At 42.6% G+C, this 13,052-nt stretch overlaps 1 protein-coding gene across 2 annotated transcripts in view; it reads right to left on the reverse strand.

The window, feature by feature from the left end:
• The window catches only part of LOC138795011 (alpha-1,4-N-acetylglucosaminyltransferase-like), a 31,508-nt gene extending 18,482 nt beyond the window's left edge, over nucleotides 1-13,026 (reverse strand). Inside the window, exons 1-2 of one of the 2 annotated variants that reach the window (XM_069973954.1) lie at nucleotides 12,750-13,026; nucleotides 9,538-9,643 (exon numbers count right to left, since the gene is read on the reverse strand). The gene's annotated coding sequence lies outside the window, so the exon portion shown is untranslated. The remainder of the gene's footprint in view (nucleotides 1-9,537; nucleotides 9,644-12,749) is intronic. The other variant, XM_069973953.1, reaches the window with a different exon arrangement.
• Nucleotides 13,027-13,052: the final 26 nt, after the last annotated feature.

Below are 13,052 nucleotides of genomic sequence, written 5' to 3' on the forward strand. Positions count from 1 at the left end.
ATAAACATGAGTATAACAATCAATGTGGAATTGCAATAATTTACCGGGAGAAATGCGAGCATGTCATGGTTACATAAAAGGTGTATGCATCAATGTCATTGTCGTGCACATTTTTCTTCCCAATCTGTATATTTACTATATGAAAAAAGCTGTAAATGCATCTTTGACTATGTACAGAGGTGATAAGAGCAGTGTACATTGATGAAATTTAGTCTGGTAAACTTCTGGTTTACACTTGATGATGTAGTCCATACATTGAGTCACGTAGCGGGCTTTGCCTTCATGGTAGATGTTAAAATGCTCTTTTCAATAGCTAGGCTCCTTAGTGCAGAATGTGAAGGGGGCAGTCTGACAGGCCATTAAACTTAGAACTCTATCTAGTGTACAGTAAAAATAAGAAAATGTATTCTCTGGGTCACTATGGTTATAGCAATAGCAAATTTGTATAGATTTTTTTTAACTAATAATACCAAAAACTATTGCCACATTGCAAGATCCATAGCGTTATTATCTTTTGCGCAACAGAGCTGGTTTGGGGCTAATTTTTTGCAAGAAGATGTTTAGTTTTTATTGATACCAAGCTTTACATGTGTCATGCGATATAAGGCTGGGTTCACGCTACGTATATTTCAGTCAGTATTGTGGTCCTCATATTGCAACCAAAACCAGGAGTGGATTAAAAACACAGAAAGGATCGGTTCACACAATGGTAAAATTGAGTGGACGGCCGCCATATAACAGTAAATAAGGGCCATTATTTCAATAAAACAGCCGTTGTTTTAAAATAACAGCAAATATTTGCCATTAAATGGTGGCCATCCACTCAATTTCAACATTGTGTGAACAGATCCTCTGTGTTTTTAATCCACTCCTGGTTTTGGTTGCAATATGAGGACCACAATACTGACTGAAATATACGTAGTGTGAACCCAGCCTAATTATTGATATAGTTTTATAGATTGGGTTGTTACGGACTTGCCGATACCAAACATGTATAGGTTTCGTGTTTTTGAGATGTTTTGATTTAACAGTTTCTTGTATATAGGGAGTTTAATTTGTTTTTATTATTCAGGGCTGGGGGGAGTTGTGTTTTCGTGCAAACCTTTTTTTTACTTTTCCACTAGTGTAATACTAAACATTGATCTTTGATCACTGATACAATACATTGCACTACTACTGTGGTGCAATGTACTGTATATGTCATCATTATGTATATGTCAGCATTATGCTGACAGGCAATCTGCACATGCCATGCCTCTGGGCATTTACATGGTAATCCGGGGGCTTCAATAGTCCCCGGGGATTACCATGGAGAACATTAGAGGACATCCCGATTACATGAGTATGCCCGCAGTGGCCACCGGGACCCGTTACATGCCGCGGTCATGATTTAACAGCGGCATTTAATGGGTTAAACTACAAGGAATAAAGGATTCTCCGCTCCAGATACTTACAGGGGGAGATCCGCTCTCATACTGTCAAACGGACAGCTGATCCCCCACTCTTCAGAGCAATCACATACATACGTCACTGGCAAATGAAGCCCATTATTTACCGCCGTTAAAAGTCGTATTTGTGTTCACTAAGGGTTTAAAAACCCTTTTCTCATAATATGCCAAAATCAAAGCTCTTATCCAAGAAAAGTATCAACATGACATTGTTTATTTTCCGGCTGTAGCATGACAGCAAATCAAGTCAGAATCTTTCATCACTTATGAGAACAATTGTAGGTGAAGGTATGAACCACAGTCACGCTATCTCATAAGAATAAACATTGTCACTTATTTCTGCAAGCAAATAAATTCAGTTGGGAACTGTCACTTTACGAGATTTGTCCTTGAAAAATATGCCGTTCCCTAACGGATTATTAAAGCCATCTTAACATTTTATTAGGAGCCCCATGTAATTCAAGCAAAAGCAATATGCTGTATTTGTGTTTTTCAGGCAGCCCTTGGCTGCATTTATCTTCTCCAGCCACTGGGCGTCAAACGCTGGGGGGACATTTATTAAGTCCAGCATTTTTTGCGCCAGTCTTAAAAATGTCTCTGCAGCACCGAAGTTTGCCAGATTTATGTACAGGCGCAATGCCTCTACATAAATCCCGTGCACACCGGAGCACCTCCATGTATGCACACAGTGAACCACCTACACCAGCTTAGGACTGTTGTAAGTTTCCTTAACATTTTTTTTACTGGAAAAACATTAAGTGCAGTACACACAGAGGCTGTGCCCCCTCTGTATGCTATTGCACCCCCATTATGCCCCCACCCCGCCCCTCTAGCACTAGCGGGGCCGAGAGCCCACTTGTAAATAAATTATGTGCAAAACAAGCATTTGCAAATAGATTTATGCGCAAGTTGCCCCTCTGCGTCAGAAAATGCCCCTGAATGTTCAATGTTTCATAAACCTAAATTTATTGTACTTTTGTGGTGGTGCTTCAGAATAAAGATGCAGAGATGCTGAGCATATTTCTGATCATAGGGAAACCGGGTGAAAAATTACTGGGTTTGCTTCTTCGTTTGTGTGTGTGTGTGTGTGTGTGTGTAACAGGAAAAGTGTGTCTTTAAAATTACACTTGGGGGGAGGGGGACCCAGAAATGAACATTTTACCAGCTTTCCTATAATTTTGTCCAAGCACTGTGGGGCTAAAATTCCCACTACACAACTAGACAAATTCCTTTTGTGGTCTAGTTCCAAAATGTGGCAATTTATGTGTGTGTGTGTGGGGGGGGGGGGTTATCGTTCTTGTACCTCAATACTTTTCCCAAGTGTGTGAAGAGTGGATATTTCAAATTAAGGAGAAATAGTTTGATACAATATGGGATGCATTTCTTTATTTTCATGACACAAAATGACAACAATTTTAATGTTGAAAATTAGCAAAGGATACCACAATGGATTCTTAGTAGAGATTAGCAAACCTCAAGCATGCTCGAGTCCATCCGAACTTTCGGCATTTGATTAGCGGTGGCTGCTTAACTTGGATAAAGCTCTAAGGCTATGTGGAAATCATGGATATAGTCATTGGCTGTATCCATGTTTTCCAGACAACCTTAGAGTTCAGCTAATCAAATACCGAACGTTCGTGTTCGCATCGACTCGAACCCGGTTCGCGCAACTCTAATTCTTAGTCTATATAAATATAAGCAAATATAAGGATTGGTTTTATTGACTGGTGGAGGGAAGTTTAGGGATCATTTTCCCATTGTGGGAACATAGCCTTATGGTACTGAATATTTTTTTTTTTTTTTTATAAATTTTGTTTAGCCTTTAAAAATGTATTACTTATCCCCAGAATAGGCCATCAGTTTTAGATTGGTGGGGGTCTGACTCTCTTGGCATCCCTAAGTTTCGGCTGTTTGAAGGAGCCATGGTGCTTGTGTAAGGGGTCATTCAAACGTCCATAGAATGGAAATCTGCCTTTACCGCTGCACCAATTCTGTCACGTCCAAACCATTACTTTTGTAGGTGAATGCTTCCTTGGTAGGCGCTGGGGCAGTGCTCACCCGGAAGGTTTCCTCAGGGAAGACTAGAAACTAGTTTCTTCTACAACACTGTCCTGGAGAGAGGAACAAAACCATTGGGGATTGAGAGCTTTTGGCCATCAAATTGGCTCTAGAGAAATGGCCAAGAAGGGTCAAATCATCTGATCACCATCCACATAGAGCATAAGAACTTCCTCTATCTTCAGCCAGATCAGAGTCTTAATCTCAGACAAGCAAGGTGGTCGCTTTTCTGGTCCACGTTCAACTTTGTCATCCACTTCTGTCCAGCGCAGAAAAACATAAAAGCCGACGCTCTCTCATTGGCATCTGATATCATGGGGCTAGAGGAAAATACTCGTCACATCATCCGTTCTGAGTACACAAAAACACAGAAAAATGCAACAGCTCACCGCAACAAGATACAGACCCACCACAGTCATGAAAATAGCTAAAAGCAGCCCCCCCCCCCCCCAACTGCCAAAAAAAAAATTCCGACAAAAATAATGAGTCTCTTGGTTACTATTTGCAAACAGCATAAACTGCCTCACCACGAAAAGGTGAGTCAAAAAAAATTCCCACAAAAATGTCTCTTGGTTACTATTTGCAAACAGCATAAACTGCCTTACCACGATAAGGTGGCAGTTTACGCTGTTTGCAAATAGTAACCAAGAGACATTTTTGTGGGAATTTTTTTTGACTCACCTTTTCGTGGTGAGGCAGTTTACGGTGTTTGCAAATAGTAACCAAGAGACATTTTTGTGGGAATTTTTTTTTACTCACCTTTTCGTGGTGAGGCAGTTTACGGTGTTTGCAAATAGTAACCAACAGACATTTTTGTGGGAATTTTTTTTGGCAGTTGGAGGGGCTGCTTTAACTATTTTCATGACTGTGGTGGGTCTGTATCTAGCTGTTGTATTTTTCTGTGTTTGCAATTTCAGCCATGGCAACGTGCTCCTGCCTAGTGTGAACAGTGTTCTAGGAGAGCTGACCAATTTTTTCTTTTTTTCTGTATCCCTTCTGAGTACCTGGTTTCAGTGGCTGTCTCAATTCTGCAATAAGTCCATCTGCAAAGTGTAGCCTTCTCAGCGCTAAGAAGGAGAATGGGGCTATTTTTCATGATTGCAAGGCATCCTGGAGCCTTTAGGGCCAGGCAGCTGATATACCATCACTACTGATGGCCAAGTCTATTCAAGAACATCAAAGGCTACATGGCTTCTGTGGCTATGCCCCAAAGAAGTCAACTTGTTTTAGACCAGTCAGTCTGCTTCAGCCTTTGCCCATTCCAGATCGCCCTTGCGGGCATATTGCCTAGGACTTTGTCACCAACCTTCCTCCTTTTGCAAGCAACATCGTCATCTGGGTCATTACAGACTGGTTTTCCAAGATGTCCCATTTTTGTGCCTCTCCCTGGAAGAGAGTTAATCAAATCCTGAAAAATTATCTGTTATTCAACCTGCCAGGATCACTGAGTTTTTCTATAACCACCTGGACCCAAATTCCACAGGCAAATCTCCATTCTTTATAGTCTACAGGCAACATCCTCATTTTCCATTGCCTCTGAATACTTTCTCTGATGTACTTGCCGTGAATGAATTGGTCAAAGACTTTTCGTCCATTTGGAAACAGACAAGCCAATTCCTTATGCATGGAACTGGTCGGATGAAGTCACAGGCAGACAAGAAGAGAAGACGGAGACGCTGACATGGGTGAGTGGTGATTTGATTACGGGCTCACAGGGTTTATGGTTCTCTTGGGTGGAAGTTAGGAGATAGTCCCCATTGTGGGAAGCTTGTACTTGGTCTTATCCCATCCCCCTGTGTATAACCTATGTTTACACTGCACTGATCACTTTCGGAGCAGTTGCCTGTTTGAGCCTATGCTACCCATCTCACTGTGTCAGTTTATCTGGATTGCCATAAAACACTATGTAATGTAGTTTTTTATATTTTTTATCATGAGCAGTGTTATTGATTAATAAAGATTTCTTGTCATTATATTTGGTCCCTTTTTTGTATATAAGGTATTATTATGGACTAAAAGTTTGGTTAAATGGACATTAGGCTAGTGTTATGCTGAGAAAGGGTGGTGCATGTCCAGTGGAATTTAAGTGTATAAAGAAGAGAAGACCTGGCATAACCTTTGCTCCTGTTGACAAAGTCTGGTTGTCTGCCAAGTGTGTGCAGTTGAATATCCCAAGCTACAAGTTGGGCCAATGGTGCTAAAGTGCATCAATTTGGCTATAAACTTTGTCTGCCTCATGCCATTCTTACAAGCAAGAAGGCAGGGGAGGCAAAACGAGTGCTACTGTCACAGTTTTGGTGGGATCCTGTGCTCCTCCAGCTCCTCTGTCCAGATGGACGCTGGAGCCCACTTGCCAGGGCCCGGTAGAGTCTTCTCGTTGGCCCCTTGGAGTGTCTTAACCATCTGTACTCCTGCTTCCTCCACCGCTGCCTGACTCACCTGTCTCTGCTTCCTAGGGCAAATGCTGGCTCTGTGAGATTTAAGGGGCAGTGCACCCTTAATGTTGGTTAATTACACTAAAGCACTTCCTATATGTTCCTGCCCCTGTCCCCTGCCCCCATTGGATCCTTTGAATGCTAACCCTTAATTTGTGGTCTCAGCTCTTCTGATTCCTGCTGTCTGTGACTACTGCCCTTGTTCCAGCCGTAAGTCCTACTGTGGTCCTGTCTGTCTGCTTGTGTGTCTCCAGCTGCACCCTGCCCGCCGCTGCTAGTAATACAAGCCAGGAGTTGCCTGGCACAGAAAGTCCAACCCACCTTGGAGTGGGCTCAGGTGAAAACCTGCTACCCCTTATACTCTGCTTTCTGGGGTGACTTTCATTATCGCTAGCGGCAGTTCAGCAGAGCCACAACTCATGCGGTTACACTCTCCAATGTTTACAATGTCTGTCTATATTTGTAAAAACTATGCAAGGTACTGCAACCTTGTCCTGTTCATATTAAAATAAATATTTTGAAAGTACAATTTACAATCAACTTCTTTTTCATGTTTAATGAGTATCAGCAAAATAAATCTTACAAAAAAAATTCTTCAACTATAAATTGTTATCCTCCCAAACAGGGCCGGACTGGGACTTAAAATCAGCCCTGGCAATTAAACCCCAGCAGCCCACATACCATATCACGGATAGCGGTGTAAAATACGCGCTGATGCAAATTCAGCTTCATTTAGCCGTGTCCCCACTACTCCCTTAACCCCTAGACGACCCTGGACGTAGGGTTAAGTCATGGAAGTCTGTCCCCAGACGACCCATGACGTAACCTTACGTCCTGGGTGTTTCTCCCGCTATGAAGCGCGCTCCGGAGCGGAGCGCGCTTCATAGCAGGTGGGGGCCGGCTGCAAACAGCAGCCGGGACCTCACCGGTAATGACACGCTGCAGCGATCGCACTGCCGGCTGTCATTAACCCCTTAAATGCCGCGACCGCGGCGTTTAAGTGTAAGTGACAGGGGGAGTCCCCTGTCACTTACCGATCGGGACCCCCGCAGTGTGACTACGGGGGTCCCGATCGTTGAAACGGACTGCCGGAGGTCTTTCACCTGCCTCCGTGCGGTCCGATCGGCGACCTGCACAGGCAAGCTCAATGAGCAGATCGCCGATAACACTGATCAATGCTATGCCTATGGCATAGCAATGATCAGTGTATAAATCAAAGTACTGTATGTAAAAGTCCCCCAAAGGGACTTCAAATGTGTAAAAAAAAAAAAAAAAAAAAAAAAAGGGTTCAAAACACTATTACACTACCCCAAAACCCCTCCCCCAATAAAAGTCTAAATTACCCCCCTTTCCCATTATATAAATAAAACATATAAAAATAAATAAATGGATAAACATATAATATACCGTAGCGTGCGTAATTGTCCGATCTATTAAAATATAACAAGCGTCATTGTGAACGGAGAACGGCGTACACGAAAAGAGGGTAAAAAGTGCGCAGATTACCGATTTTATGTTACATCATATATAAAAAAAAAAAAATCAATAAAAAGTGATCAAAACGCCCGATCTTCACAAATATGGATGGTATTAATAAAAACTAGAGATCATGGCGGAAAAAAATGACACCCCATACAGGTAGGTGAAAAAATAAAACCGTTATAAGCGTCACAATAGGCCCATTTTATTAATATTTAATTGCCAAAAAAAAGGATTTCATAAAAAAATACATATACAACATTAGAGAATCTGTGTAACCTGCATGTGGTTGTGTTCGGGCTGACCTATAGAATAATAGTATCATGTCGCTGTTTCCATATAGTGTATTACGTAGACACAGGAACCCCCCAAACATTACCATATTGCATTCTTATTTACGATTTCACCTATTTATATCTTCATAAATAATATATTTGGGATTCCGTCATACATGTTATGGTAAAATGAATGACGCCATTACAAAGTACAACTATTCCTGTAACAAACAAGCACTTACATGGCTTGTAGATAGAAAACTGAGAGTGCTAGAGCTCTTAGAAGGGGAGGAGGGAAAAACGAAAACACTAAGATCAAAATTTGCGTGGTCCACTGGGTCATTTTGGGCCTGGTCCTCAAAGGGTTAAACATGTGAACCCCACCATCAGCACCTAAAAATAATGCTATAACATAATCTGCTGCGGATTTGATGCGGCATATTTATGTGTTTATTTCAACTGATTAAATCAGAAGCATCAAAATCGCAATGGATTAGGTATGAACATGCCCTTAAAGGGAACCTGTTGGTCCAGTGACCTGTTGGTCCAGGGGACCTTTAGTCCAGTGTAAAACTCTATAACCATTCTTTTCATTACCAGCTGAAGTGTCAGATGTGGAGCCGAGCCACAGTACCTTCTGCCCCGCCCCTGCCTGCTCTGACTGATGGATGTAAAGGGTGCTGCTGCTGCCGCTGCTGTTGTGAAGCTTTAGTTGTAAATGAAAAGGACAATTATATAAGTTTACACTGGACTAAAGGTCCTGTCAGTGATATCTCCCGCACACCTGTCTGCTGAGATCTACAGCCCTAGACCTGGTATGGACCTCACAGATTCCCTTTAAAGGAGAAAAACATGGCCACCTTCTTCCAGAAACAGCACCACACTCTTCTTCAGTTTGTGTGAGGTATTGCAGCTCAGTTCCATTGAAGTGAATGGAGCCAAGCTGTAATACCACACACAGTCTGAGGACAGGGTGGTGCTGTTTTTGGACAAAACTTACTATATTTTTTAAATCCCTTTTATCCTGACTATGTCTGCACTCCATATAATGGCGGTATAAGTAGTAAAGTTTTAATTATTAAAATGTGTCTGCTGGTTGTCATCTCATGTGTAAACAAAGATACATAATAAGCTGCTAGATAGCTATTTCCTACTGGATATCTATCTATCTATCTATCTCTTTTTTTGTATACATGTACTGCTGGTATAGTAGTCTCAGGTATAAGTAGGGCCCCAGGACAAATTGAAGGATATATAATGGTAACATAGGTAAGAATTTTCTGTGCATGATAATACTGTCATAGTTAATAACACCAGGAAGCAAATGTCCCCATACTGTACACGTTACTGCCATACTGTTACTACGCACACCCACCAATATTCCAATACTACCAGTATATTAGTAACAAATAATATCACCACACCATGAGCACGGCCATTACCACCACATAATGAATAATACCGCTACACTGTGACTGAATACAATCCACTATATACAACACTAATATTACCAATAATACGAGTAATACCATCACACCATGCCCACTACCCTCCGCATACGGTGACTGGATAATGCCACTATACTGGCACCAAATAACAGCCACTATATAAAGACCAATATTCTCCCAGAACAGCGACAATAGAACACAGGTGTCACACTCCAGCTGTTACAGAACTACAAATCCTATCATGCCTGGTCAGCTAAAGCATGATGGGAATTGTAGCTTTGCAACACCTGGAGGGCCAGAGTGTGACACCCCTGATACTAAGGTAGATCCCAGCTGTGTAAAGGTTCTGCAGACCTTATAAGTGATTATAGTGCAGTTACATCCTGTCACTCACAGTAGGCGTCTTCTCTGCATGAAGAGACGTCCACTTTTCCTTTTCTTCTCCATCTGGCTCCGGCCATCATGAAGGCTTCTCTGGCCATGACTCCTCTCCACGGGATCTGCCAGACAGACATTTTAGGCGTCATGCTCCAGCAACATCCTTATCTATACATCCCCCCATATAGAATAGCCCCACTGCTGTACATACCCCCATATAGAATAGCCCCCCCTGCACCCCCCATATAGAATAGCCCCCTTCTGTACATTCCCCCATATAAAATAGCCCTCCCTGCATCCCCCCATATAGAATAGCCCCCTGCATCCCCTTCTTATATAGAATAGCCTACCCGTGCATCCCCCCATATAGAATAGCCCTGCTGCACCCCCCCATATAGAATAGCCCCCTGCATCCCCCCATATAGAATAGCCCCCTGCATCCCCCCATATAGAATAGCCCCCTGCATCCCCCCATATAGAATAGCCCCCTGCATCCCCCCCATATAGAAAAGCCCCCTGCATCCCCCCCATATAGAATAGCCCCCTGCATCCTCCCCATATAGAATAGACCCCTGCATCCCCCTCCTATATAGAATAGACCCCTGCATCCCCCTTTCAATATAGAATAGCCCCCTGCATCCCCCTCCAATATACCCCCCCTGCATCCCCCTCCCATATAGAATAGCCCCCTGCATCCCCCTCCCATATAGAATAGCCCCCTGCATCCCCCTCCCATATAGAATAGCCCCCTGCATCCCCCTCCCATATAGAATAGCCCCCATGCATGCCATTCCTGTGTGACCACATGTGAAGGAGTTAAAAAAAAAAAAAAAAAAATTCTCACCTCACCTCGCTCCCTAGCAGCTTCGTCCTCCTAGTCTTCGGTCCACGACAGCGGCGCCAGCAGCAACCTCTCTTCTCTCTCCTCCGGATCCTCAGCGGCGTGTCAGGGAGGTGACTTCACCGCTGGGGGCCTGGTGGAGGTGGCTGCAGACGTCCCTGCGCGCGGCACGTCTGCGGCTCTCAGCACTTCGGGGGGGGGGGGGGGTCAGGCGGGGCGACACGCCACCGCAGCCCCCTCCAAACACCGCTGGAGGAGCACGTCAGGAGCGGGCCGGGAGAAGCAGGCTGCGGTGGCAGGAGCGGGTCGCAGCGCTGGTTTTTTTTGTTTGTTTTTTTTCCGATTATGCGGCCCACGGACTGGTAATCTGGCCAGCCCAGCAGGCATTTGCCCGCCTTGCCAGATTACCAGTCCGGGCCTGCTCCCAAAACCAAGCAAAGAGCCTATTATATCTCCTCCTGACTACTGGAAGTCCCTTACCTTCCTCCCTGCAGTCAAATCAGTGATCAGTGTATAGAGTCTGCCACAGGCAGGCTCTATGCAATGATCGCAGGAAACACTGATCAATGCTATGCTATGGCACAGCAATGAATAATGTTAAAGTCCTCTAAGTGGATGTAAAAAGTGTAAAATAAATTTTTAAAAAAGTTTTAATAAAAATGCCATAACCCTTCCCCAATAGAATTTTTATTACCCAACCTCCCCATTTTATAAATAAAACATATAAAAAAAAAAAAAAAAAAACATAATATATACCATAGCGTGCATAATTGTGTGATCTATTAAAATTTGTTCCTACGCAGTCAACAGCGTAAACAAAAAGCGGTAAAAAAAAAAAGCCAGAATTGATCATTTTTTTAAATTACATTTTATTTAAAAAATTAAAAATGATCAATACGTCTCATCTACATAAATCTGGTACTAGTAAAAAGCTAAACATCATGGCGCAAAAAAGCCCCATACGTGAAAAAACAGAAGCACTATAAGAGTCACAATAGGGCCATTTTAATCACACCGATTTGCAAAAAAAAAACAATTTACTGTTAAAAAAAAAAGTAAAACATTAGAAAAGCTAAAACACGTACACCCCACCCCCCATATTTGCAGAATTGTATTTTATTCCCAATTTCACCCCATAAATAATATTTTGGGGGTTCCATCGTGCATGTTATCGTAGACTAAAAGGCGCCATTACAAAGTACACATATTTCTAAAAAAAAAAAAAAAAAAAAAAAAAGAGCCCTCACATGGCCCTATAGATGGAAAAACAAAAGGGTTATAGCTAGGGATGGTCCGAACCGAAGACCAGGAGGAAAAAATAAATAAATAAATTAAAATTGGCAATGCCTTTAAGGTAATTTTGGGCTCCATCGTTAAGGGGTTAAACTTATCCGTGTGATTGTTTCCTTGCGACATGAACTTCATGTAAGCAGTAGATTCTTGTTGATATGTTAACCCTTGCTCTGTGCAAAACTCATAAAGGTCATTAAAAATTGCATTTCTCTAGATTTTAAATGGTCTGCGTGTAACAAAGATAGTCACGCAACACTAATGAGAGAATAAACCACATTTACAATATTTTTTATCTATGTAGGCATTATTTGGTAAAGGTTCTTCAAGTTTTTAAAATGGTATTACAGCCGCGACAATCAGATACACCAACAGGGGCAATGATTAGGTACAGCAGTGAAGATTACATAAAGCAACAGGGATAACAAGGGTGATAAGTACAAAACTGGAGGACAATAGAGACTGGTACAGGACAGCAAGAGGGGGCACGGTGGATTATCATATACAACAAGGGGCAGGAGACACTACTAGTTACAGCAACAGGGGACAGGGATGACTGTTAGGTAAAGCAACAGGGGCAACTTTTAGAGTAATAGTAGTAACAGTAATACTGGTCAGGAGGTGACTATTAGATGCATCAATAGGGGTTACCATGAGTATTATACAATATGTCAGCTCTGGTGTTCTCTCCCAACTCTGAACTCTTCCAACACACACACAGGAGGAGATCAGGATCAGGAGAGCTGTCATTTTTACTCCTCCTGTCATTTTTATTGTAATTGGTCAAGGCCAATCATTGCAATTGCCAGCAAGGCTAAATGATGACGATGGCCGGATGCCTGGAGATGTCATTACCCGATGACGTCACTCAAACTTAAACTCTTAAACTCCTTTACGTACATGTGCATGGGGCTGCAATAACTGGCAGAGTAGTTATTGTGAATGTTTTAACACAATATATCTATTTATAAATATATGTATATAGTGTGGGAGTCGCTCAGGTATAGTAGCTAGGCAGTGGTCACAGACAGCTCACGATTCAATTCTCAGTGTTTAATCACACTACAAAAATAAATGGAACAAAAATCCAGCATTACCTTCATGCTTGCACAGCAAATAAGCATTGAGTCCCGGCTTGGTCTTTTTGCACAGTGGCAGAAGTCCCACACTAAGTTCAAGTTTTTGGTGTTTGCTACCACCTTAGAGCAGTTGCTGCATTGTACATAGTCCTTGTGCAGTCTGAACACGGTCTAACCAGTCCTCCTAGACAGGTCACATATATGTACTCCACACCCATAGACCAGAGCACACACAATATCTCTCACTGCCCACACTCTCAGCTCAGCTCAGCTTTGTATGCTGGACCACACCTAACACCTGGCATGGCCCATTAACTCCAG

Source organism: Dendropsophus ebraccatus, chromosome 6 (assembly GCF_027789765.1).
Source record: "Dendropsophus ebraccatus isolate aDenEbr1 chromosome 6, aDenEbr1.pat, whole genome shotgun sequence".
Classification (NCBI taxonomy): Eukaryota; Metazoa; Chordata; class Amphibia; order Anura; family Hylidae; genus Dendropsophus; species Dendropsophus ebraccatus.